This window comes from Monodelphis domestica, chromosome 7 (genome assembly GCF_027887165.1).
Source record: "Monodelphis domestica isolate mMonDom1 chromosome 7, mMonDom1.pri, whole genome shotgun sequence".
Lineage (NCBI taxonomy): Eukaryota > Metazoa > Chordata > Mammalia > Didelphimorphia > Didelphidae > Monodelphis > Monodelphis domestica.
Window position 1 is genome coordinate 154,889,812 of NC_077233.1, and position 23,370 is coordinate 154,913,181.

The 23,370-nt window shown below is 40.5% G+C and overlaps 1 protein-coding gene across 2 annotated transcripts in view; it reads right to left on the reverse strand.

Annotated features, from left to right (window-relative positions):
• Nucleotides 1-22,934, reverse strand: part of MSANTD3 (Myb/SANT DNA binding domain containing 3) — a 42,063-nt gene extending 19,129 nt beyond the window's left edge. The window contains exon 1 of one of the 2 annotated variants that reach the window (XM_056805896.1): nucleotides 22,802-22,934. The gene's annotated coding sequence lies outside the window, so the exon portion shown is untranslated. Of the gene's footprint in view, nucleotides 1-22,674 lie in introns of both variants that reach the window. The other variant, XM_056805895.1, reaches the window with a different exon arrangement.
• Between the last annotated feature and the right edge of the window lie 436 nt (nucleotides 22,935-23,370).

Consider the following 23,370-nt stretch of genomic DNA (forward strand, 5'->3'; position numbering starts at 1 on the left):
CAAATCTGGAAATAGCCCAAATTCCCAAAGTGACAAAATGACTAAACAGACTGGTACATCATTACAGTAATGCACTCTGTTAAATCACCACCAGAGAATGACAACTAGGAAGACTATATACAGATATATGAGAAATCGGATAAAAGCAAATAAAACTTAATGAAATAATATAAATGTTATATTATTAACTGTTGTAATTTATAATGTATTAAAATAAACCAACTCATAATATTCCTTAAATTGGAAAAAAGTTAAATATGAAAACCTATATAAGGGTTAAAATTTAATGGTTGGGCAATAATTTTATGAAATTATGTGGTCACCATTATTTTTTATATCTCGAGTCAGAAATCTATTTACAAAATGGATAGGAACTAATAAAGTAGAGAAATATGAAGAGGTTAGAGAGGTTATCTATCCTATCAACCTAAATGTTTAATCTGGGTCTGCTTAATCCAGGAAGAGATTAATTAGCTCTCAATCAGGAAGGCTGGTGGTGAGTGTGAGTCAGCCTTTCACTCACCCATTGAAGTAGTCCAGGAGTCAGAGTCTAAATTGAAGCTGAGCTCCAAGCCTATGATCCAAACCACAGTCTCCAGTGAAGCTCCCTCAGAGACTCTCCCCAATCAGAAGACTATCTCCAGAAGGCCCTCTTCAGACTATCTTCTCAAAGACAATTTGCTCTGAGGGAATTTAGGGCTTGCTTTTAGGGTGACTTCTTATCTCTTCCCCTCTTCACAGGGGCCAATCACAGTTTCCAAATTGTCTAGCACTGCCCAGGGGACAGCATCTGTAGGATCAACTTCTCACAGTCTGAAGGTTAAGTTCTCATCAAAAGGATTCACAGCTAAGGGTGTGAATTTTCTAAATCTCACCTAGTACTAAGTAGGGTGTAGAATCTTTTGTTGATTCAATTTCAAAGTAGACAAAGGAGAGTCAATCCTATCTTCAGTCTAGTGAGGTACTAAGTAGGGGTACTTAAGTTAGTGTTAACTCAAGATAGACAATAGAGTAAAGAATTCTCTTTCACACCTACAGTGATGGACAGGGACATAGGAAACAAGTACATCATATGCTATTGGTAGGAATATAACTTGCTCAAGTGTTTCTGTAGAAATGAGATCTTAATTGCTTTTCAAGTCATGGACCCCTTGGCTGACTGACAAAAGCCTATAAACCTGTTCTCAAAGAAAAAAAAAATGCTTTTAAGTGCATTAAAATAAAACACACAGGATCACATAGGAAACCAAATGTCAAAAATTAATTTTTTAAAAGCTACAAATTGGTCATATTCTTTGATTAAATAATCACACTTCTGGGTATATATCCCCGAGAAATTGGCTAAAAGACAAATGACCTATTTGTTCGAAGGTGTTTATTTTACTGCTATTTATAGAACCAAAACCTGGAAATATCTCAGAATGCCCAAAGTGACAAAATGACTAAAAAGACTGGTGCATCACTGCAGTAATGCACCATGCTAAATCACCACCAGAGAATGACAACTAGGAAGACTGTATACAGATATATGGAATGGTCTGTGTGGGATAATGCAAAATGAACAGAATAGAAAGAACCCTATGCACATACTAGCTATAACCATTTATTTTTCTGTTTATTTGTTTGTTTTATTTTATTTTTTTAAACCCTTACCTTCTGCCTTAGAATCAATACTGTGTATTGGTTCTAAGATAGAAGAGTGGTAAGGAAGAGGCAATGGCTCTTAAGTGACTTGCCCAGGGTCACACAGCTGGGAAGTGTCTGAGGCCAAATTTGAACCCAGGACCTCCCATCTGTAGGTCTGGCTCTCAATCCACTGAGCTACCCAGCTGTCCTCTGCTGTAACCATTTAAAATTTTGATCAGCTCAGAAAAGGTTATGAGTTAGTTCATCGATATTTGAATGTATGTTTATTTTTTCATTTTAAGGAGACAATGCAAAAAGTCACTTACAAGTTGCAAACAAAGGTAAGGATCATGAGAATATATTATCAAAGATGTTTCTTAGGTAACAAAAAGCAAAGAGAGAGGGAAAAGCTTCTGAGAGTCCAGTGTTATGAAGTGCTCTCCATAAGTCAGGTAATTTATGAAACCTCCTGGAAATAACACAGGCTTAAAGCATCTGCCCTCAAGGAGCTTACATTCCAATAGGAGAAGGAACACAGAAGCTGAAAGAGGTGTGTGGGAAGGGGGGAGGGCAGATGGGAAAGAAGCCGAGTGAAGCTTGGCTAGTCTGGTCCCTTCTAAAATGGAAGTTCCTAGGGGAACTGGCCTCTGGGAGAAGGGGGCAGAAAGGCAGAGGGGAAAAGCAGCTGAAGCAGAGTGCACATCAAAGGAAAGATCAGGTTAAAACAACTCCAAAACAACCAGAATACTGAGTTATTGTGAGTGAGAAGGAAATCTCACTCTGTAACTCCAGACGATCTAGGTTAGATGCTGAAAAACAGGTCAGGCCTTTGTTTTAGGAACTTGACACTGGAGAACACTCCAAACACTAACAACTTTGGATAGGGTGCCTAGGAGTGGGTAGCCTGACTCTAAAATCAGCAACATTTGCTTTGCACCAAGTGGGTCCTATCCTAACAATTCACAAGAATGTTTAGGATTATATTAACTTCTGGAAAGAAAACACTAAACGCGTGAAGAATGCCTGGATTTCAACATTCACCGGAATAGACTATAAAGCCCGTCTATCAGTACGGGCAAATGTATAGGATAGAGAAATTCAATGAGAGGGACCCAGAAATTTAAAAAAATGTTGAGTCAGCTGGATAGCTTTTGGGAAATTGGCTCCTAAGTAGACCCATGTTATCCGTATAAACATTTTTTTGATGTCACCATAAAGCAGTGAGACTTGAAATGCTATTATCAGAAAAAAACTAAAGTAACACAGAGAGGGATGGAAACACATATGGTAGGTATGGGCAGGCTGCATAACATAAACAATGAAGAACAAGAATGAAGGATGTCACCAAAGAACTGCATGACAAAAAGACAAGATGAGCTGGAGAGATGGGGGTAGCCAGAGCCATCTGTCAATACCCTGGAAACTCCAAGAGAAATCGAGGAAGAGCTCCATCACATGGATGGGGCCTCACGTGGTAGAACTTTGGGAAGAACATGGAAGAGTGCCACAGAATAGGCATGGGGAGAATGGGTGTTGATCTGCATTATTGTAAGAACCTCATGAATCAATGAGGTCATGGATCCATTTGGATACTTACAAAAACATTTCATTTTTAAAGAGATTGTTAAGATGATCCACTCTGGAAATCAAAAATTTTACAGATGAGGAAACTGAAGCTCAAACAGAACAACCCTTGCCAAAGGTTCTATAGCTAACTATAGAGCAATTATGAGAACCACACTGGAACAGACTTTTTTTTTCTGATTTGGGTTCATTGACACCAAGGGACTGATTTCCATAGAGTGGTTAAAATTAATAACTCTGAGCCACAAATGAGGCTGTGGCTCAGCACTGGCCTTAGGCAGAATTGTGCCTTGCAGACATATGAAAGAACCTAGGCAAAGGCATGGAAAATGATGTAGGAATAATGAGTAGCAAGAATGATTAGGACAGACTGGAAAAGTAGGAGGGAGCCATATTGTGGAAGACTTTGAATGACAAGCTGAAGAGTTTGTAGCAATAGAAAGGCACAGAAGATTTTCTGAGTAGGGGAATGACATAAGCATATCTATATTTTCTGACCACTGTGTGTGGGATGGACTGGAGATGAAAGCATCTGGAAGCAGGGAGACCAATTAGGAGGCTATTATAATGGTTCAGGCAAGAGGTGAGAAGGGCTACCTCTCTGAGTGATGAAAAGAGAATGGATCCAAAAAGAGAATGTGAATGAGAGTCAATAAGATGTGATAATTGGTTGAATATAAATGATCAGGAAAAGGTAAGAATCAATAATGGCTCTAAGGTTGTAAATCTGGAATGATATGAAAAATTATAGAGCATTCCAAGGAAAAAAAGGAAGTCTGGAGAAGGGATAGGTTTGGATGGGAAATAGAACAGGAGTTCTTAAATCTGTTATTGCATTATGGACCCTCTCAGATAATGTTTTTAATTATATAAAATAAAATATATAGGATTACAAAATAAATTATATTGAAATGCATTTATAAAAAATAATTTTTAAGTTCCCCCGTAACCAGTTTAGAACTCTTGAGAGAGAATGAACTCCAGTTTTGGATATACTGAGTTTGAGATGCTCACAGGACATCCAGGTAAAAATGTTCAGGTGGCAACTGGTATGCTAGATGATGGAGTTCAGGACAGTTCATCCTCTTATCATGCTTTCTTGCCTTTACCTTAACTCTAGTTTTAAGAAGTTACAGAATTTAGAGACTTCCGGTTAAGATGGCTGCTTAGAGAAAGCTGAAGTTCAGATCTCCGGAAAACCCTTCCCGACCGATCTCAAACTAGAAGCTCCTAAGGCGCCGAAATTGAAAACGATCAACAGCACAGACCCTGGGAACCCTCCTCCTGGACCTGGACCCGGTTCAAAAGGTACGGCTCCCCTCAAAAGCCAGAACCCGAGATCACTCGGACCTCAGGGGTAGGAGCGCAGAGTCCAAGGCTCCCGGAAGCGGCAGCCGCGCCGGGCTCAGAGAGCAGGGTCTGAGGAACAACAACCCTCAGGGTCTTCTACCCAAGTCCCAGTCCGGGTGAAAGTTACTGCCTGGGGCTTCCGCTGCAAAGAGCCGGTCGGTCAAAGAGCCGGTCAGTCCGGGTGAAAGTTACTGCCTGGGGCCTCCGCTGCAAAGAGCCGGTTGGTCCGGGTGAAAGTTACTGCCTGGGGCCTCCACTGCAGAGAGCTGGTCAAAACAACAGCAACCCTCAGGGCGGGCAAGACAGCCTCACGGGCTGGATCCTGCTATCCAAGTCTCAGTGAAAGTCTGTGCTCTCGGAGCTTGGGGAAGCGGCAGCCCATCCCCCCGCAGGCCGACGAAACAGCCTCACGGCCAGCGATTCTGAAGGCAACTTCCGGAAATCGAGCCAGGGGGAGAGTGTGGCCTCGTGGTCCGACCCTTCCATTCCAGTTCCAGTGAGGCATATTCAGTTTAACCCAGGGAACGCTCATAGAACCAACATCTGCCCAGGACTAAAGCCTCTGATCACCAGACAAAGACAAGAAAAGCCAATCCTCCACGTTCAGAGATGACAAACTCCACAGAAGCACAGAAGCCCCAAAATACCAAGAAAAATAAGAAAGGGGCGACTCTGGACACATTCTATGGAGCCAAAATACAAAATACAGAGCAGATAGAAGAAGATATACAAGAAAATTCTCCAAAATCCTCCAAAGGAAATAGAAACTCTCCACAAACCCATGAAGAATTTGAATCAGAAAGGACCAAAAAGATGGAAGCCCTCTGGGAGGAAAAGTGGGAAATGATGCAAAAGAAATTCACGCATCTACAAAACCAGTTTGACCAAACTGTAAAAGAAAACCAGGCTTTAAAGCAAGAACTAATAAAGCAAAGCCAAAACACCAAGAAATTAGAAGAGAACATAAAATATCTCACCGACAAGGTGATAGATCTGGAAAACAGGGGGAGAAGAGAAAATTTAAGAATAATTGGACTCCCAGAAAAGCCAGAAATAAACACCAAACTGGACATGGTGATACAAGATATAATCAAAGAAAATTGCCCAGAGATTCTAGAACAAGGGGGCAATACATCCACTGACAGAGCTCACAGAACACCTTCTACACTAAACCCCCAAAAGACAACTCCCAGGAATGTAATTGCCAAATTCCAAAGCTATCAAACAAAAGAAAAAATCCTACAGGAAGCCAGAAAAAGACAATTTAGATATAAAGGAATGCCAATCAGGGTCACACAAGACCTTGCAAGTTCTACTCTGAATGATCGTAAGGCATGGAACATGATCTTCAGAAAGGCCAGAGAGCTGGGTCTCCAACCAAGAATCAGCTACCCAGCAAAACTGACTATATACTTCCAAGGGAAAGTATGGGCATTCAACAAAATAGAAGACTTCCAACTTTTTGCAAAGAAAAGACCAGAGCTCTGTGGAAAGTTTGATACCGAAAATCAAAGAGCAAGGAATACCTGAAAAGGTAAATATTAAGGAAAGGGGAAAAATGTTATCTTCTTTTACTCAAACTCTCTTCTATAAGGACTACATTTATATCAACCTATGTATACTAATATGTGGGGAAAATGTAATGTATAAATAGGGGGTAAAGAAAGACCAAATAGAATAATGGTTCTCACACAAAGATTCACAGGGGAAGGGGAGGGGAAGAAAACTCCTATAAGAAGGAGAGGAAGAGGGGGGGGGGGGTTTACTTAAACCTCAATCTCAGGGAAATCAACTCTGAGAGGGAAAAACATCCAGATCCATTGGGATCTTGAATTCTATCTTACCCAACAAGGGTAAGGAGAAGGGAAAACCAAGGGGGGGAGGGGGAGAGGGAGAACAAAAAGGGAGGGAAAGAGAGGGGGGAGGGGGAGGGAACAAAAAGGGAGGGACTAAAAAGGGAAACATCAAGGGAGGGGACAAGGGGGACTGATTCAAAGTAAATCACTGGACTAAAAGGTAGAGCCGAAGAAGAAAAGGTTAGAATTAGGGAAGGCAATCAAAATGCCAGGGAGTCCACAAATGACAATCATAACTTTGAACGTGAATGGGATGAACTCACCCATAAAACGTAGACGAATAGCAGAATGGATTAGAATCCAAAACCCTACCATATGTTGTCTTCAAGAAACACACATGAGGCGGGTTGACACCCACAAGGTCAGAATTAAAGGATGGAGTAAGACCTTCTGGGCCTCAACTGATAGAAAGAAGGCAGGAGTGGTAATCATGATATCTGATAAAGCCAATGCAAAAATAGACCTGATCAAAAGGGATAGGGAAGGTAATTATATTTTGTTAAAAGGGACTCTAGACAATGAGGAAATATCATTAATCAACATGTATGCACCAAATAATATAGCACCCAAATTTCTAATGGAGAAACTAGGAGAATTGAAGGAAGAAATAGACAATAAAACCATACTAGTGGGAGACTTAAACCAACCATTATCAAATTTAGATAAATCAAATCAAAAAATAAATAAGAAAGAGGTAAAAGAAGTGAATGAAATCTTAGAAAAATTAGAATTAATAGACATATGGAGAAAAATAAATAGGGATAAAAAGGAATACACCTTCTTCTCAGCACCACATGGCACATTCACAAAAATTGACCATACATTAGGTCACAGAAACATAGCACACAAATGCAAAAAAGCAGAAATAATGAATGCAGCCTTCTCAGATCACAAGGCAATAAAAATAATGATTAGTAATGGTACATGGAAAACCAAATCTAAAACCAATTGGAAATTAAACAATATGATACTCCAAAACCGTTTAGCTAAAGAAGAAATCATAGAAACAATTAATAATTTCATCAAGGAAAATGACAATGGCGAAACATCCTTTCAAACCTTTTGGGATGCAGCCAAAGCGGTAATCAGAGGCAAATTCATATCCCTGAAAGCTCATATTAACAAACAAGGGAGAGCAGAGATCAATCAATTGGAAATGCAATTGAAAAAACTCGAAAGCGATCAAATTAAAAACCCCCAGCAGAAAACCAAATTAGAAATCCTAAAAATTAAGGGAGAAATTAATAAAATCGAAAGTGATAGAACTATTGATTTAATAAATAAGACAAGAAGCTGGTACTTTGAAAAAACAAACAAAATAGACAAAGTACTGGTCAATCTAATTAAAAAAAGGAAGGAAGAAAAGCAAATTCACAGCATTAAAGATGAAAAGGGGGACAGCACCTCCAATGAGGAGGAAATTAAGGCAATCATTAGAAATTACTTTGCCCAATTATATGGCAATAAATACACCAATTTAGGAGAAATGGATGAATATATACAAAAATACAAACTGCCTAGACTAACAGAAGAGGAAATAGAATTCTTAAATAATCCCATATCAGAAATTGAAATCCATCAAGCCATCAAAGAACTTCCTAAGAAAAAATCCCCAGGGCCTGATGGATTCACCTGTGAATTCTATCAAACATTCAGAGAACAGTTAACCCCAATACTATACAAACTATTTGACATAATAAGCAAAGAGGGAGTTCTACCAAACTCCTTTTACGACACAAACATGGTACTGATTCCAAAACCAGGCAGGTCAAAAACAGAGAAAGAAAACTATAGACCAATCTCCCTAATGAATATAGATGCAAAAATTTTAAATAGGATACTAGCAAAAAGACTCCAGCAAGTGATCAGAAGGATCATTCACCATGATCAAGTAGGATTCATACCAGGGATGCAGGGCTGGTTCAACATTAGGAAAACCATCCACATAATTGACCACATCAACAAGCAAACTAGCAAGAACCACATGATTATCTCAATAGATGCAGAAAAAGCCTTTGATAAAATACAACACCCATTCCTATTAAAAACACTAGAAAGCATAGGAATAGAAGGGTCATTCCTAAAAATAATAAACAGTACATATCTAAAACCAACAGCTAATATCATCTGCAATGGGGATAAACTAGATGCATTCCCAATAAGATCAGGAGTGAAACAAGGATGCCCATTATCACCTCTACTATTTGACATTGTACTAGAAACACTAGCAGTAGCAATTAGAGAAGATAAAGAAATTGAAGGTATCAGAATAGGCAAGGAGGAGACCAAGTTATCACTCTTTGCGGATGACATGATGGTCTACTTAAAGAATCCTAGAGATTCAACCAAAAAGCTAATTGAAATAATCAACAACTTTAGCAAAGTTGCAGGATACAAAATAAACCCACATAAATCATCAGCTTTTCTATATATCTCCAACACAGCTCAGCAGCAAGAACTAGAAAGAGAAATCCCATTCAAAATCACCTTAGACAAAATAAAATACCTAGGAATCTATCTCCCAAGACAAACACAGGAACTATATGAACACAACTACAAAACACTCGCCACACAACTAAAACTAGACTTGAACAATTGGAAAAACATTAACTGCTCATGGATAGGACGAGCCAATATAATAAAAATGACCATCCTACCCAAACTTATTTATCTATTTAGTGCCATACCCATTGAACTACCAAAATACTTCTTCACTGATTTAGAAAAAACCATAACAAAGTTCATTTGGAAGAACAAAAGATCAAGGATATCCAGGGAAATAATGAAAAAAAACACATATGATGGGGGCCTTGTAGTCCCAGACCTCAAACTATATTACAAAGCAGCAGTCATCAAAACAATTTGGTACTGGCTAAGAAACAGAAAGGAAGATCAGTGGAATAGACTGGGGGAAAACGACCTCAGCAAGACAGTATACGATAAACCCAAAGATCCCAGCTTTTGGGACAAAAATCCACTATTCGATAAAAACTGCTGGGAAAATTGGAAGACAGTGTGGGAGAGACTAGGAATAGATCAACACCTCACACCCTACACCAAGATAAATTCAAAATGGGTGAGTGACTTAAACATAAAGAAGGAAACCATAAGTAAATTGGGTAAACACAGAATAGTATACATGTCAGACCTTTGGGAGGGGAAAGGCTTTAAAACCAAGCAAGATATAGAAAGAATCACAAAATGTAAAATAAATAATTTTGACTACATCAAACTAAAAAGCTTTTGTACAAACAAAACCAATATAACTAAAATCAGAAGGGAAACAACAAATTGGGAAAAAATCTTCATAGAAACCTCTGACAAAGGTTTAATTACTCATATTTATAATGAGCTAAATCAATTGTACAAAAAATCAAGCCATTCTCCAATTGATAAATGGGCAAGGGAAATGGATAGGCAGTTCTCAGATAAAGAAATCAAAACTATTAACAAGCACATGAAGAAGTGTTCTACATCTCTTATAATCAGAGAGATGCAAATCAAAATAACTCTGAGGTATCACCTCACACCTAGCAGATTGGCTAACATAACAGCAAAGGAAAGTAATGAATGCTGGAGGGGATGTGGCAAAGTAGGGACATTAATTCATTGCTGGTGGAGTTGTGAACTGATCCAACCATTCTGGAGGGCAATTTGGAACTATGCCCAAAGGGCGACAAAAGAATATCTACCCTTTGACCCAGCGATAGCACTGCTGGGTCTGTACCCCAAAGAGATAATGGACACAAAGACTTGTACAAAAATATTCATAGCTGCGCTCTTTGTGGTGGCCAAAAACTGGAAAACGAGGGGATGCCCATCAATTGGGGAATGGCTGAACAAACTGTGGTATATTTTGGTGATGGAATACTATTGTGCTCAAAGGAATAATAAAGTGGAGAAGTTCCATGGAGACTGGAACAACCTCCAGGAAGTGATGCAGAGCGAGAGGAGCAGAACCAGGAGAACATTGTACACAGAGACTAATACACTGTGGTATAATCGAACGTAATGGACTTCTCCATTAGGGGCGGTGTAATGTCCCTGAACAACTTTCAGGGATCCAGGAGAAAAAAAACACCATTCATAAGCAAAGGATAAACTATGGGAGTGGAAACACCGAGAAAAAGCAACTGCCTGAATACAGAGGTTGAGGGGACATGACAGAGGATAGACTTTAAATGAACACTCTAATGCAAATACTATCAACAAAGCAATGGGTTCAAATCAAGAAAACATCTAATGCCCAGTGGACTTACGCGTCGGCTATGGGGGGTGGGGGGGAGGAAAAGAAAATGATCTATGTCTTTAACGAATAATGCTTGGAAATGATCAAATAAAATATATTAAAAATAAAAAAAAAAGCTTTAAGAAGCTTTTTTAATGGTTCTTGAAAAATTTTTTTTAACTTATTAAAGGAATAGGAGAGACAGTGTACTCCACAGAGGGACAATCTTGGAGTAAGAAAAGCTTTGAATTCATGTCAAGTGTCTGATAACCCTAGTTTTAAGAAGTAATACAATAACTAGGAGCAACTAGGTGATGCAGTAAATAGAGCACAAGAACTGGAGTCAGGAAGACTCATCTTTCTAAGTCCAAATGTGACTCATACACTTAACTAGCTGTATGATCCTGGAAAAGACCCTTAATGCTGTTTGCCTCAGTTTTCTCATCTGTAAAATGAACTGGAAAACCACTGAAGTACCTTTGCCAAGAAAATTCCAAATGGGGTCACAAAGAAGAGGACACAAATGGAAAAACAACTGAACACCAATAAAACAAGTGTCTGATAACCCTAATTTTAAGAAGTTATAAAATTTTTAAAGCTTTTAAAAGTCTTATTTCTGATTTAGAAAACATTTTAATTGATTAAAGAAATAAGAGGAGAGATAGTAGAACAAAGTCAGTAGAGGGATGACCTTGGAGTCAGAAATATTTGAGTTCAAGTCAAGTTTCTGACTCATTATGGGGTTACCATTTGTAAACCTCTTAAGCTCTCTGAATTACTGAGGAAAATGTTTAAAACATAAGAGAAAGATTTTGTTTTGTTTTAAGGTGTTTTTTTTCAAATTAACTCTACAATTAAATTATTGTTTGGGACAAAAAAAAACCCAACACAGCCCTAAATTAAAATGGGTCATTTCATTAATGTCCTTCCAATGACAAAACCACTAATAACTCCTATTTAGATAGTGGTTTCCAACATGACAACGAGGTGAAAGCAGATTTGGATGGAAAGAATTGTGCAGGGGGCATAAAGGCACTGCTCTCCTGGGAACTTAAGGACATGTTGACTTTATTTTCCAAATCAAAATATGGGAAACATAGACTATCCCATTTGCCTTGTTGCCACAGCTGAGTAACAGTCTTTTATATTTACTATTGAGGGAATTAGAACAGCAAATGGTGGTGGGAATGGAGTGAACCACATTGACTCCATCTTGTGACTTAATTCTGGAATTAGCTCAGTTCGCTTTCTATTCAATTATGAGTCTTGTCCAAATTCTACCTTGTAAGAAAACTATTCAATTGTAGGACTTGTGAGAAAATTTTATTGCATTGTTTGAACCTGATTTTATATGACTAGACTACCAAGACCTTGATTGTGAGGACCAGAAACTCAGGCAGATCCAAAGACTGATGAAAGTTTTATCACAATTATACCTCTCAAACAACCCACATATCTTATCTGAAAACTGACCCCATGCTGGTCAATCAGTTATTGTTTCCATGTCCTCTGATTGTCTGCAGATACTTGGGAGCAGAGCATCTTTTTTTTTTCTTTCAGGGAAGTGTACCTGTTAGCTCTTTCCCTTCCAACTAGAAAAAATCCCTAATCTTTCCTCCAAATAGAAATCAGATCACCTAATTCTGAATCCTGGTTAGTTTTTTTTTTAATTAATTGGTCTTATTTTACCATTGTCTGTTTTATAACCATTACCTTCCCTCTTAGAATCAATACTATATATTGGTTCTAAGGTAGAAGGGCAGCAGGGTCTAGCAATGGAGGTTAAGGGACTTGCCCAGGGCCCAAAACTAGGAAGTATCTAAGGCCAGATTTAAACTAGGACCTCTCCTCTCCAGGCCTGGCTTTCTAGCCATTGAGTCACCTAGCTATTTGTTTGTGCATAAAATCTGTCTCCCCCTGTATTCATGATCCAGTGCTAAAGTTGTGGAGGCCTGGTCCCAATTTGTTATACAATTGTCATACATTTCTTAATAAATGTAAATGCTCAGAAACTTGAAACTTTGTTTCCTTGATCATTTCCTCTTTTTACCTGCCACACTATTTATTCTGTGTTCTAAAACAGTTCTGATTTCAAGAAAATGAAGTTTATTTTTAATGAGGCTTTGTAAAAAAGAATATTCTTTGTTAGTTTTGTGTGTCTTAGGTTTGGGGTTTAAAAAATATGGTCACTGTAATAGACATAGAGTATGGCATTCACGGGTTTTAATGTTCAAACTGTCAGAGCCAATCATAATAGTTCATAGTTTGAAGAGTGCCATAAAATTTATAAAGAACTTTTCTACCTAAAAATTCTGTAAGTTGCACAATAAAAGGACTGATATTTCTGTTTTACAGATGGAAACACTAAGTGCTGGGGGCCATCAGTCCATGATGCCTTGACAGAGTCACGTGTGGTAGCTGGGGAGACCACAGAGTGGTCCTTGGCGAGATGTGACTGCCCACTCTATCCCCCTTGCATGACTTCTTTCATCAATGCCCCTTACCTATGAATTGACAGGATTATTATTCCCCCTAGTTTCAAAAGAAATAATGCAAGAGCAAAACACATGTACCCTAATTCCCTAAAACATCACCAAAAGATCAGACCCTCAAACCCAATCCCAAAAGACTATCATGGGATAACTTTTTTTTTTCCCAGCAAAATCGCAGCTTCTGGCCAAGCCCAAAACTTTCTCATGAAGCCAGCACACAAATCAATCATAGAGGTCCATACAATAGGTACAGGTACAGTACAGGTACACTAAGCTTCAATATGCCTCAGTGACTCAATTACATAAATCAGTAACTCAAACTCCCTAGTAAGCCACTTGTGATGAAATCATTTATCTCATGTGCAACCTTTATTCTGTCTGTAATCACAATACAAAAATATAGGATGTTAATCAAGTGATTTGTTAAAAGTTAATGTATCACTTTTCCAATTATCTCTCTTTGATTTTGTGTATCTGCATGCCAAGAATATGGATATAAAATAAATCCCAAGCCTGGGAATGTTGGAGCAGCTTGGAGATGCAAAGCAGTCCCATGGCTGTAATGATTAAGCTGTCTTCCGTTTGTTATTTATTTTATTTAATTTATTTTGACTCATCGTTCGCCACCAGTTGGGAACCCTGGAGTTGCGAGGGGGGCTGGACCCTGACCATGGCAACTAAGGTTCCGAGTAGTGAGGTGCCTCGTCCAGAGTCAGGCTTTCTGATTCCAAGCTCCTTACACTTTCCATCACACATTGTAGTTTCTCATTGTCACCACATCTCCAACCATCCCGAGGGGTAAATACCCCATCTATTATAAACCAGGCAGATCGTAGGTTTTAGAGTTGGAAAAGATTTTTTAAATCTTCTAGTTCAATTCCTTCATTTTACAGAAGACGAGATTATAACCCAACTGGACTCGTCCCTAGTTAGAGCACTTCTACATTTTGCATTCAGTTCTGAGTAACACATTTTAACTGGGACAATGATAAGCTGTAGTATCTTCATAGGAAGGTGATTAAATGAATAAGGGGACTGGAATACATTCTTGCCACACAAGAATTAAGTGAAGGACTGAGGAAGTTTGCTGGAGAGAAAGGAAAGTGTAGATTGCAACTTTTCATGCCAAAAAAAATTTCTTTATACTCAGGGAGCTACCTCAGTTGGTAATGAGTTTCTTATCACTGGAGATCTTCAAGCACAGATCAATATTTAACCCTGCAAAGGCCAGCTGCATGCTGGGAAATAGATAAATTTAAGATGACAAACCCACTCTGATATAATTCCATAATCACTCTGCCTAGCTATTATAAAACTACAGACTTCTAGATGTCTGCTATTAGAAGACCTCAAATATAATGAATACCATTATCTCAGTTCCCTGGTAAATACAATTACCTTTATGTCAAATGAGATAATATGTCAAGTGTTTTTGCAAGATTTAAAGTGCTATATAAATGTGAGCTGTTATTATTATCATCCCAATATCAAATGGAAAGACTCAACTATAAATGGTACATCCTCACAGAGACATATACCAATGCCTTGCCCTACTTTATGATGCTTCACTGATTTTATAACAGCTTAGAAGCCATAAAGTATAACTATTTAGAATTGCAGGATCATTCTTTTGTGCCCTCCCTCCTAAGATTACTTTCCATGTACTCTATTTATCTTGTGTGTACCAGTTTATGGATATGTGATCTCACCCATCAGAACAGAAGCTCATTCTTTTTTGCTTTTTCTCTGTAACTCCAATGCTTAGTACAGTGGCTGGCACATAGTACGCCCTTCATGCCCAACATCCTGCAATGGCATCACTGAAAGCATATCTGCTCACTAGCTGGCCATCTATCACTTTCTTCCACTGACAATCTTACGGCCATAATAGTAAGAGCTGACATTTACATCATCATTTCATTTTTACAAAGTCTGATGTATATATTATTTCATTTGAGCCTCACAGCAACCTTGCCAGGTAAATACAACAGGTATTGTTACCCTCATTTTACAGATGAAGAAAGAGGCTCAGAGAGGGTATATTCAGAGTCCAGAGATGTTTAACAACAGACTCCAAAAAAGCCCCAATGTTTTTAAGTTTAATATGCATAATTAACATTTTCTCCATCACTTTCTCAAGTCTAGACAAGCAACAATACAATAACCCTGATTTATAAGCATTGCCAATTTCCTGGAGTAATGCTCACAATTAAAAATTTAACAATAGCCTCTCAAAAGTTATCAATATAAGCTGGCTCTAGCACACCCCTGTGAGGATTCCATAGTAAGTTAAAAAAAAAATTTTCCCCCAGGGTTACAGGATTCTTGTTATCTCCATCCCCTCCTTTCTCCCCCTCCCAGAGTTAACAAACAATTCCACTGGGTTGTACATGTATTATCATTCAAATACTATTTTCATGTTATTCATTTCTGTAAGAGTCATCTTAACCAAAACCCCAAATCATATGACCATATAAACAAATGACAAATTACATGTTTTTCTTCTGCATATCTACTCCTACAATTCTCTCTAGAAGTGGATAGCATTCTTCTTCATAAGTCCCTCAGAGTGGTCCTGGATCTGTGCATTGCTTTTAGTAGCAAAGTCAATTAACATTTGATCATCCTACAGTATTTCAGTTAACCACAGTAAGTTTTAAAGACAGATTTTGAAGCCTCGTCTTCCTGAAGCCAAGTCCAGCAGTCCATCATGTTCTTGTCCCAGATGCTGTTTTCCATATACACTCTATTATCTCTTAACTACTGTAAAGGTTAAATTTAATGGTTGGATTTAAATCATATGAAATAATGTGGTCGCCAAAATTATTATATCTCAAGTCAGAAGTTTATTTACCAAAACAGAGGGGAAACAATAAAGTAGAGAAATGTGAAAGAGAAAATACCTATACTCAGCCAGGAGGGCTACTAGTGAGTAACCACTGAGGACTCCTCCAAGAGGGAAGCTAATCTCTTAGGAGGCTAGGAAAGGAGTCAGCCTTTCACACACCCAAGGAAGTAGTCCAGGAGTCCGAGTCTAAATTGAAGCTGAGCTCCAATCCCACGTTCCAAGCCACAGTTAGAAAACTATCTCCAGAAGACACTCTTCAGACTATCTTCTCAAAGACAATTTGCTCTGAGGGAGTTTGGGGCTTGCTTTTATGGTGACTTCTTGTCTCCTCTCCTCTTTCATAGGGGCCAATTGGTTTCCAAATTGTCTAGCACTGCCCAGGGGACAGTGTCTGTGGGATTGACTTCTCACCTTCTGAAGGTCAATTTCTCATCAAAAAGGTTCACAGTTTCCTGATTGAACACTTTCAGAGGGTGTGAACTCTTAAACTCTTAAGAATTCACAAGTTTCTGATTAAGTTAGAAAAAAGGGTGGAGTTCTCCAAGTATCTTGCTGGCTTCTCACCTAGAACTAAGTAGGGTGTGAATTCACTAAGTGGTTTGCCAGCTCCTCCCCCAGTTCAAGCTTGTGTTGATTCAATCAAAAGATAGACAAAGGAGAATTAAATCCTGTCCTCCTAATCTAGTGAGGTACTTAAATAAATATTCACTCAGGATAGACAATAAAGAATTCTCTTTCACATTGCTCTCAGTCATTTTCCTCCCCTACTGTTTACTATTCCATTTCTTTTCATGTATATTCCATAATTCCTTTACATTTACATTATTGCCATGTGTATTTATTTCATTTTTATTTTTTCCTTTCCTCTGCTCCTCTCCACATTTCTATGCATTATTCTGTCCTTTGGTGGATTACATATATGTTTGTTTGCTTTTTTAACATCCATGTGAATTTGTATGTCTGTGTGAACTAGAGCACTGTGTGAATTGAGGAGCCCCCTCCCACCCAAATATCTCTCTTTGAAGTCTATTCCAATGCCTGAAATTATCCTATTATTAAAATTATTCATTTTGGATGAAAAAAGAATTGTCTTCAAAAGACCCAAAGGGTTAACACATTCCTCCATTAGGACTCAAAAATGGACTAAAACAGTAAATTAGTTTATATCATCCAGTCACAGAAATGGTGCTGAAGGATTGTGAGACAAGACAGGAAAGTTACGATTGGGAAAGAGGCTCAGAAATGTGATGACCCTGAGCTAACACCCCCCCCCCCCAAGAAGTCTAACACAGGCTGGATGATATAATGAGGAGGAAGGAGGAGGGAGAAGGGAAAGCAGGGAAAGACACTAAAGTCATGCTCATACTTGTGAGTGAGAGGAAGGAATGTGTGAATTGAAGGCAGGGAACGAGGTGTCAGTTCCTAGCGAATGAAGACTCCAGTTCTCTGTTCTGGTCTTGCAGGGTAAGTGCCAGTACATTATCATGTGCTTAAACACTGTTAGACAATGAGGACAACTCTCCCACTGAAAGAACGTCTGCCCCTTTGTGTCCTGTGGCCCCCTGGCCAAAGCAGCTCCTAAACATTTAAAATGGTTTTATGGGATGTCTCATCATGGCATGGAGATGATATCAGTCTCCTTAGAGCTTACAAGGTCCTACTCTCCTGCAAAGTTTTTACACATAGCCTAGTGATTGAATGATTGAATAATTTTTTGTAGGCTGGACTTTTGAGGCTCAGTATAGCTAAAGAAGCTCATCATCAGAAGCTGGGGGCGGGAGGGGGGGGAGCTGGAGAGCTGGGGAGCTCAGTGGATTGAGAGCCAGGCCTAGAGATGGGAGGTCCTAGGTTCAAGTCTGACCTCAGACACTTTCTGGCTGTGTGACCCTGGACAAGTCACTTGACCTCCACTGCCTAGCCTTTACCAGTCTTCTACCTTGGAACCAATACACAGTATTGATTCCAAGATGGAAGATAAGTGTTTAAAAAAAAAAGAAGAAGAAGCTTGGGCACTAGGGGATCAATTTTTTCAGCTCCAACAACTCCAAAAGACCATTTACTCAAATGAAGAAAGGTTACCATGATCAGTCTTTGGGATAGGCAGTACTCAGAGACATAAATTCACATATTCTTGAAATATTTAAGCTTTCAGATGTGAGAGTGCTAGAGGGGAGGGAAAAACGGAGACCCAATGGTCCTTTAAGAAAATGGGCTGAGACCTCAAACTATATTACAAAGCAGCAGTCATCAAAACAATTTGGTACTGGCTAAGAAACAGAAAGGAAGATCAGTGGAATAGACTGGGGGAAAATGACCTCAGCAAGACAGTATACGATAAACCCAAAGATCCCAGCTTTTGGGACAAAAATCCACTATTCGATAAAAACTGCTGGGAAAATTGGAAGACAGTGTGGGAGAGACTAGGAATAGATCAACACCTCACACCCTACACCAAGATAAATTCAAAATGGGTGAGTGACTTAAACATAAAGAAGGAAACCATAAGTAAATTGGGTAAACACAGAATAGTATACATGTCAGACCTTTGGGAGGGGAAAGGCTTTAAAACCAAGCAAGATATAGAAAGAATCACAAAATGTAAAATAAATAATTTTGACTACATCAAACTAAAAAGCTTTTGTACAAACAAAACCAATATAACTAAAATCAGAAGGGAAACAACAAATTGGGAAAAAATCTTCATAGAAACCTCTGACAAAGGTTTAATTACTCATATTTATAATGAGCTAAATCAATTGTACAAAAAACCAAGCCATTCTCCAATTGATAAATGGGCAAGGGAAATGGATAGGCAGTTCTCAGATAAAGAAATCAAAACTATTAACAAGCACATGAAGAAGTGTTCTACATCTCTTATAATCAGAGAGATGCAAATCAAAACAACTCTGAGGTATCACCTCACACCTAGCAGATTGGCTAACATAACAGCAAAGGAAAGTAATGAATGCTGGAGGGGATGTGGCAAAATAGGGACATTAATTCATTGCTGGTGGAGCTGTGAACTGATCCAACCATTCTGGAGGGCAATTTGGAACTATGCCCAAAGGGTGCTAAAAGAATATCTACCCTTTGACCCAGCCATAGCACTGCTGGGTCTGTACCCCAAAGAGATAATGGACACAAAGACTTGTACAAAAATATTCATAGCTGCGCTCTTTGTGGTGGCCCAAAACTGGAAAACGAGGGGGTGCCCATCAATTGGGGAATGGCTGAACAAACTGTGGTATATGTTGGTGATGGAATACTATTGTGCTCAAAGGAATAATAAAGTGGAGAAGTTCCATGGAGACTGGAACAACCTCCAGGAAGTGATGCAGAGTGAGAGGAGCAGAACCAGGAGAACATTGTACACAGAGACTAATACACTGTGGTATAATCGAACGTAATGGACTTCTCCATTGGTGGTGGTGTAATGTCCCTGAACAACTTTCAGGGATCCAGGAGAAAAAAAACACCATTCATAAGCAAAGGATAAACTATGGGAGTGGAAACACCGAGAAAAAGCAACTGCCTGAATACAGAGGTTGAGGGGACATGACAGAGGACAGACTTTAAATGAACACTCTAATGCAAATACTATCAACAAAGCAATGAGTTCAAATCAAGAAAACATCTAATGCCCAGTGGACTTACGCGTCGGCTATGGGGGGTGGGGGGGAGGAAAAGAAAATGATCTATGTCTTTAACGAATAATGCTTGGAAATGATCAAATAAAATATATTTAAAAAAAAAAAGAAAGAAAAGAAAATGGGCTGAGGAGCATTGAGATGGTTCAATGGTTAGAGAGCCAGGCTCAGAAAGAGGAAGTCCTGGGTTCAAATGTGACCTTAGATACTTTCTAACAGTGTAACCATGGGCAAGGCACTTAGCCCCATTGCCTAGCACTTTACTGCTCCTCTGCCTAGGAACCCATATTTAGTATTGATTTTCTAAGATGGAAGACAAGGGAGGGAGGAAGGGAGGGAGGGAGGAAGGGAGGGAGGAAAGGAGAGAGGGAGGAAAAGAGGAAGGAAGGAAGGAAGGAAGGAAGGAAGGAAGGAAGGAAGGAAGGAAGGAAGGAAGGAAGGAAGGAAGGAGGGAGAGAGGGAGGGAGGGAGGGAGGGAGGGAGGGAGGGAGGGAGGGAGGGAGGGAGGGAAGGAGGGAAGGAAGGAAGGAAGGAAGGAAGGAAGGAAGGAAGGAAGGAAGGAAGGAAGGAAGGAAGGAAGGAAGGAAGGAAGGAAGGAAGGAAGGAAGGAAGGAAGGAAAAAAAAGTCCGGTCTGGAGTCAGGAGAATTTGGGTTCAAAACTGATCTCAGACATTTCCTAGCTGTGTAGCTCTGCGTAAATCATTTAATCCCAATTGCCCAGCCCTTACCACTTTTCTGTCTTGGAATTGATACTTGGTATTGATTCTAAAACAGAAGGTAAGGGTTTTTTTTGTTTTTTTTTTAAAGCACACCACTATATTAGAAAGAAAACAAAATTATGGTCATCTTAAAGCAAAAGACTGTCATACCTTGAGAAATTAAATTTCCTGGGAACAAAACTTCTTTATATGAAGTTAGCCATGTTAAAAAAAAAATCTCAACTCCTGTAAAGAAGTTTCCATTATTTGCTAGGCTTTACCAAACCCTAAATCAACCAATCCTTTCTGCCTCCACCCTTTTCGTCACTTCCAGATACTGTCTTTAGTTATATCTGACATTATTTTGGCAAACATTTCATAATATTACTGTATAGATAATCTTCCTTAACACATTCTTATGCCCCTACATTATAATCTGATTATAAAGTTTCTGACAAACAGATATCACTGAAATGCATCCTTTCTGCTAATAGAAGAATCACTATAAAAGTAATGCTATAACTTTTTATTTTTAAAAAGTGCTTAAACACAATTTTCTTTTAATTTAAAATTCTTCAGTTGCATTTATTAAGCTGCACACTAATTCCAAGGCACGGGACTAAGGTGCTAATATTATAACGTTATCCATAAGATGCTGTGGAAAGGGGCAGCTGGCTCTCCATCACTGGAGCAACTGGGTGGTTTAGTAGATTGAGAGCCAGGTCTAGAGATGGGAGGTCCTGGGTTCAAATCTGCCCTCAGACACTTCCTAGCTGTGTGCCTATCTCTTACCACTCCTCTGCCTTAGAACCAATAAGACAGAAGGTAAGGGTTGGAAAAAAAATGCTGTGAAAAGTACTATGGTTCTGGAATCAGCACATTTGAGTTCCATTCCTGGATTGACCACTTATTACCGGTATGACCTAGGGCAAATTACATAACTTCTCTAGGCCTCAGTTTCCTCATTTGTAAAATGAAAGACCTAAACTCCCTGACTTCCAAGGTCTCTTTCATCTCTAAATCTATGATCCTATGGAAGACAAAAAATTAAGTAATCTCTGCCCTCAAAGAGTTTACATTGCCATGAGTGAGGGCTGGGGAGCTGGGATACAATACTGTGTAATCATATTAAGTAAATAGAAGAAATTTAAGGAAGGGAACCACAGGGAACTTGTGGGGGAGGGGAAAGAAGATCAGGGAGGGTTTCTTGAAGGAGGTGGTGCTTGAGCTGAACTAGCTGCTTGACAGGTCTCCCTTGGTGTTTCCTAAAGTTGAGCTAATTTCATCCTTTCTTCTCAGCTCCTATTAGATTTTGGAATCTTCTCTCTGACTCCACATCCTATAACAAATCAGGCATGTAGATAGACATATTTTCCATGTATGTGCTCACCTTCATTGTCCTCTTTGCCCTTCCCCCCAAAAATGTGGGGCTCATCTCTTTCACTGAGACCAGTGAGACAAAAAGGGGTGCCAGAATAAGAAGGAGCAACAGTTGGAACGTCAGGGTTTGGGGATAGCAAGGAAACATCCCCGAGAGGCAAGACAAATGCTCAAGATGCCAGACCACTAGGAATCTCTTCTAGGGGCGCAGGCCACCCTCGTGCTCTTCCCTACTCCCCCACACGCAAGCCCCAAAGAAAAGTTGATACCGAAATTGTCCCACCAACTTTTTTTGGCAACTTCATCCTGGCTGTTGTCCCTAGCCTGACACGAGATCCTCTCCGGAGTGTCCCCGGCCATTGTTGCCCTCTAGGTCACCGGGGTGCCTTTCAGTGGGCTTGTCCACCCGAGGCTGGATAAATGACTGAAAATAGTGCCCTACTGGACACGGCGCCCCAGTGCTACTTCGTAAGGTAGGCGCAGGCCTGGCCCTGCCAACCCAGCCACAGCACCCCGTGGGACTGGCATCTGAGGGTCTCCGAGCCCTGATGAGCCCGAAGTGCCTGGGAATGTCTTCTGAAAATTCATAGCTCCAGTGCTAGGTGATCATACCTGCCCTGCTGGTCTAAAACACAAACTCGGCTGCTTGCAAGTTCTTCTCTCCGCGGGGGAGAGAAAGGGCTGGGGTCGGTTAAAAACAACAACAAAACAAAACAAAACGTAAGCCCTCGTTTTACAGCCGCTCTCCGTGAAACAAAATGTTGCCCGGGCATTCAGGATCGTGATGGACGGCAGGTTAGCCCCATCTTCTCTCTACATGCAATTCCTGGGCAACCCACCCTGTTGGTTATGGAGGACACCAAAGGCAGCTCAGCTCCGAAGTCCCGGCTGGGAGGGAGGTGGGGAGCTGGCTCGCTCGGGCGAGTGCTGCCTGGGGAAGAAAGAGGTAAAGGGTGAATCCTACCTGATACTGCAGTGCATCCGGACCGCAGCGCCGCGGAAGCTGGGGGTGGGATGGGATGGGATGGGATGGGGTGGTGCGGGGAGGGGGGGAGAGGAAGAGGGAGATTCGTGCTGGCTTCCCCGCTCACCTCTTTTCCTCCCCCTTCTTATTGCAATGCCAGAGAGCGCGCAGCAGGGTTCCAGATTGACAAAGAATAAAAGCACCACCCACCGCACCGGCAGCGGCTGGCCCACGGGCGGGGAAGCAGCGTGGTCCGGAAGCCAGGCAGCCCGCACGGCCGCTTCCTCCGGCGGCGTTCATCTTCCTAAGAAGCGGGCTCCTCGCCCCTTCCCTCCCAGCTCCCCCCTCTCCGCCGGCCGCGGGAGCCCGGGAGGGCCGGCTACGGATGCTCGACAGAGCGCAGCTTACCCCCTCCGGCCTACCCCCCACGCCTACCCCGCCCGCTCCGGGGGCCTGAAAGGACTCGGACCGCCATGGGGCTTTGATCCGAGTCTGTTGCTCGGGATAGGCGGCCGGTACCGAATCCAGACCCACCCAGCGCTGGGGCTCCCTTTCTGCAACTACCGAGGGAAAGGGTTAGATGGAGAAGCCGAACTCCCCTTGCTTGTCAGCTTTGATTCCATACGTAGGAGAGGTGCAAAGAGGCCTGTTTGTTCCCTCTGGGAGATACAGGACCCGGGGAGAAAGCAGCAGCCC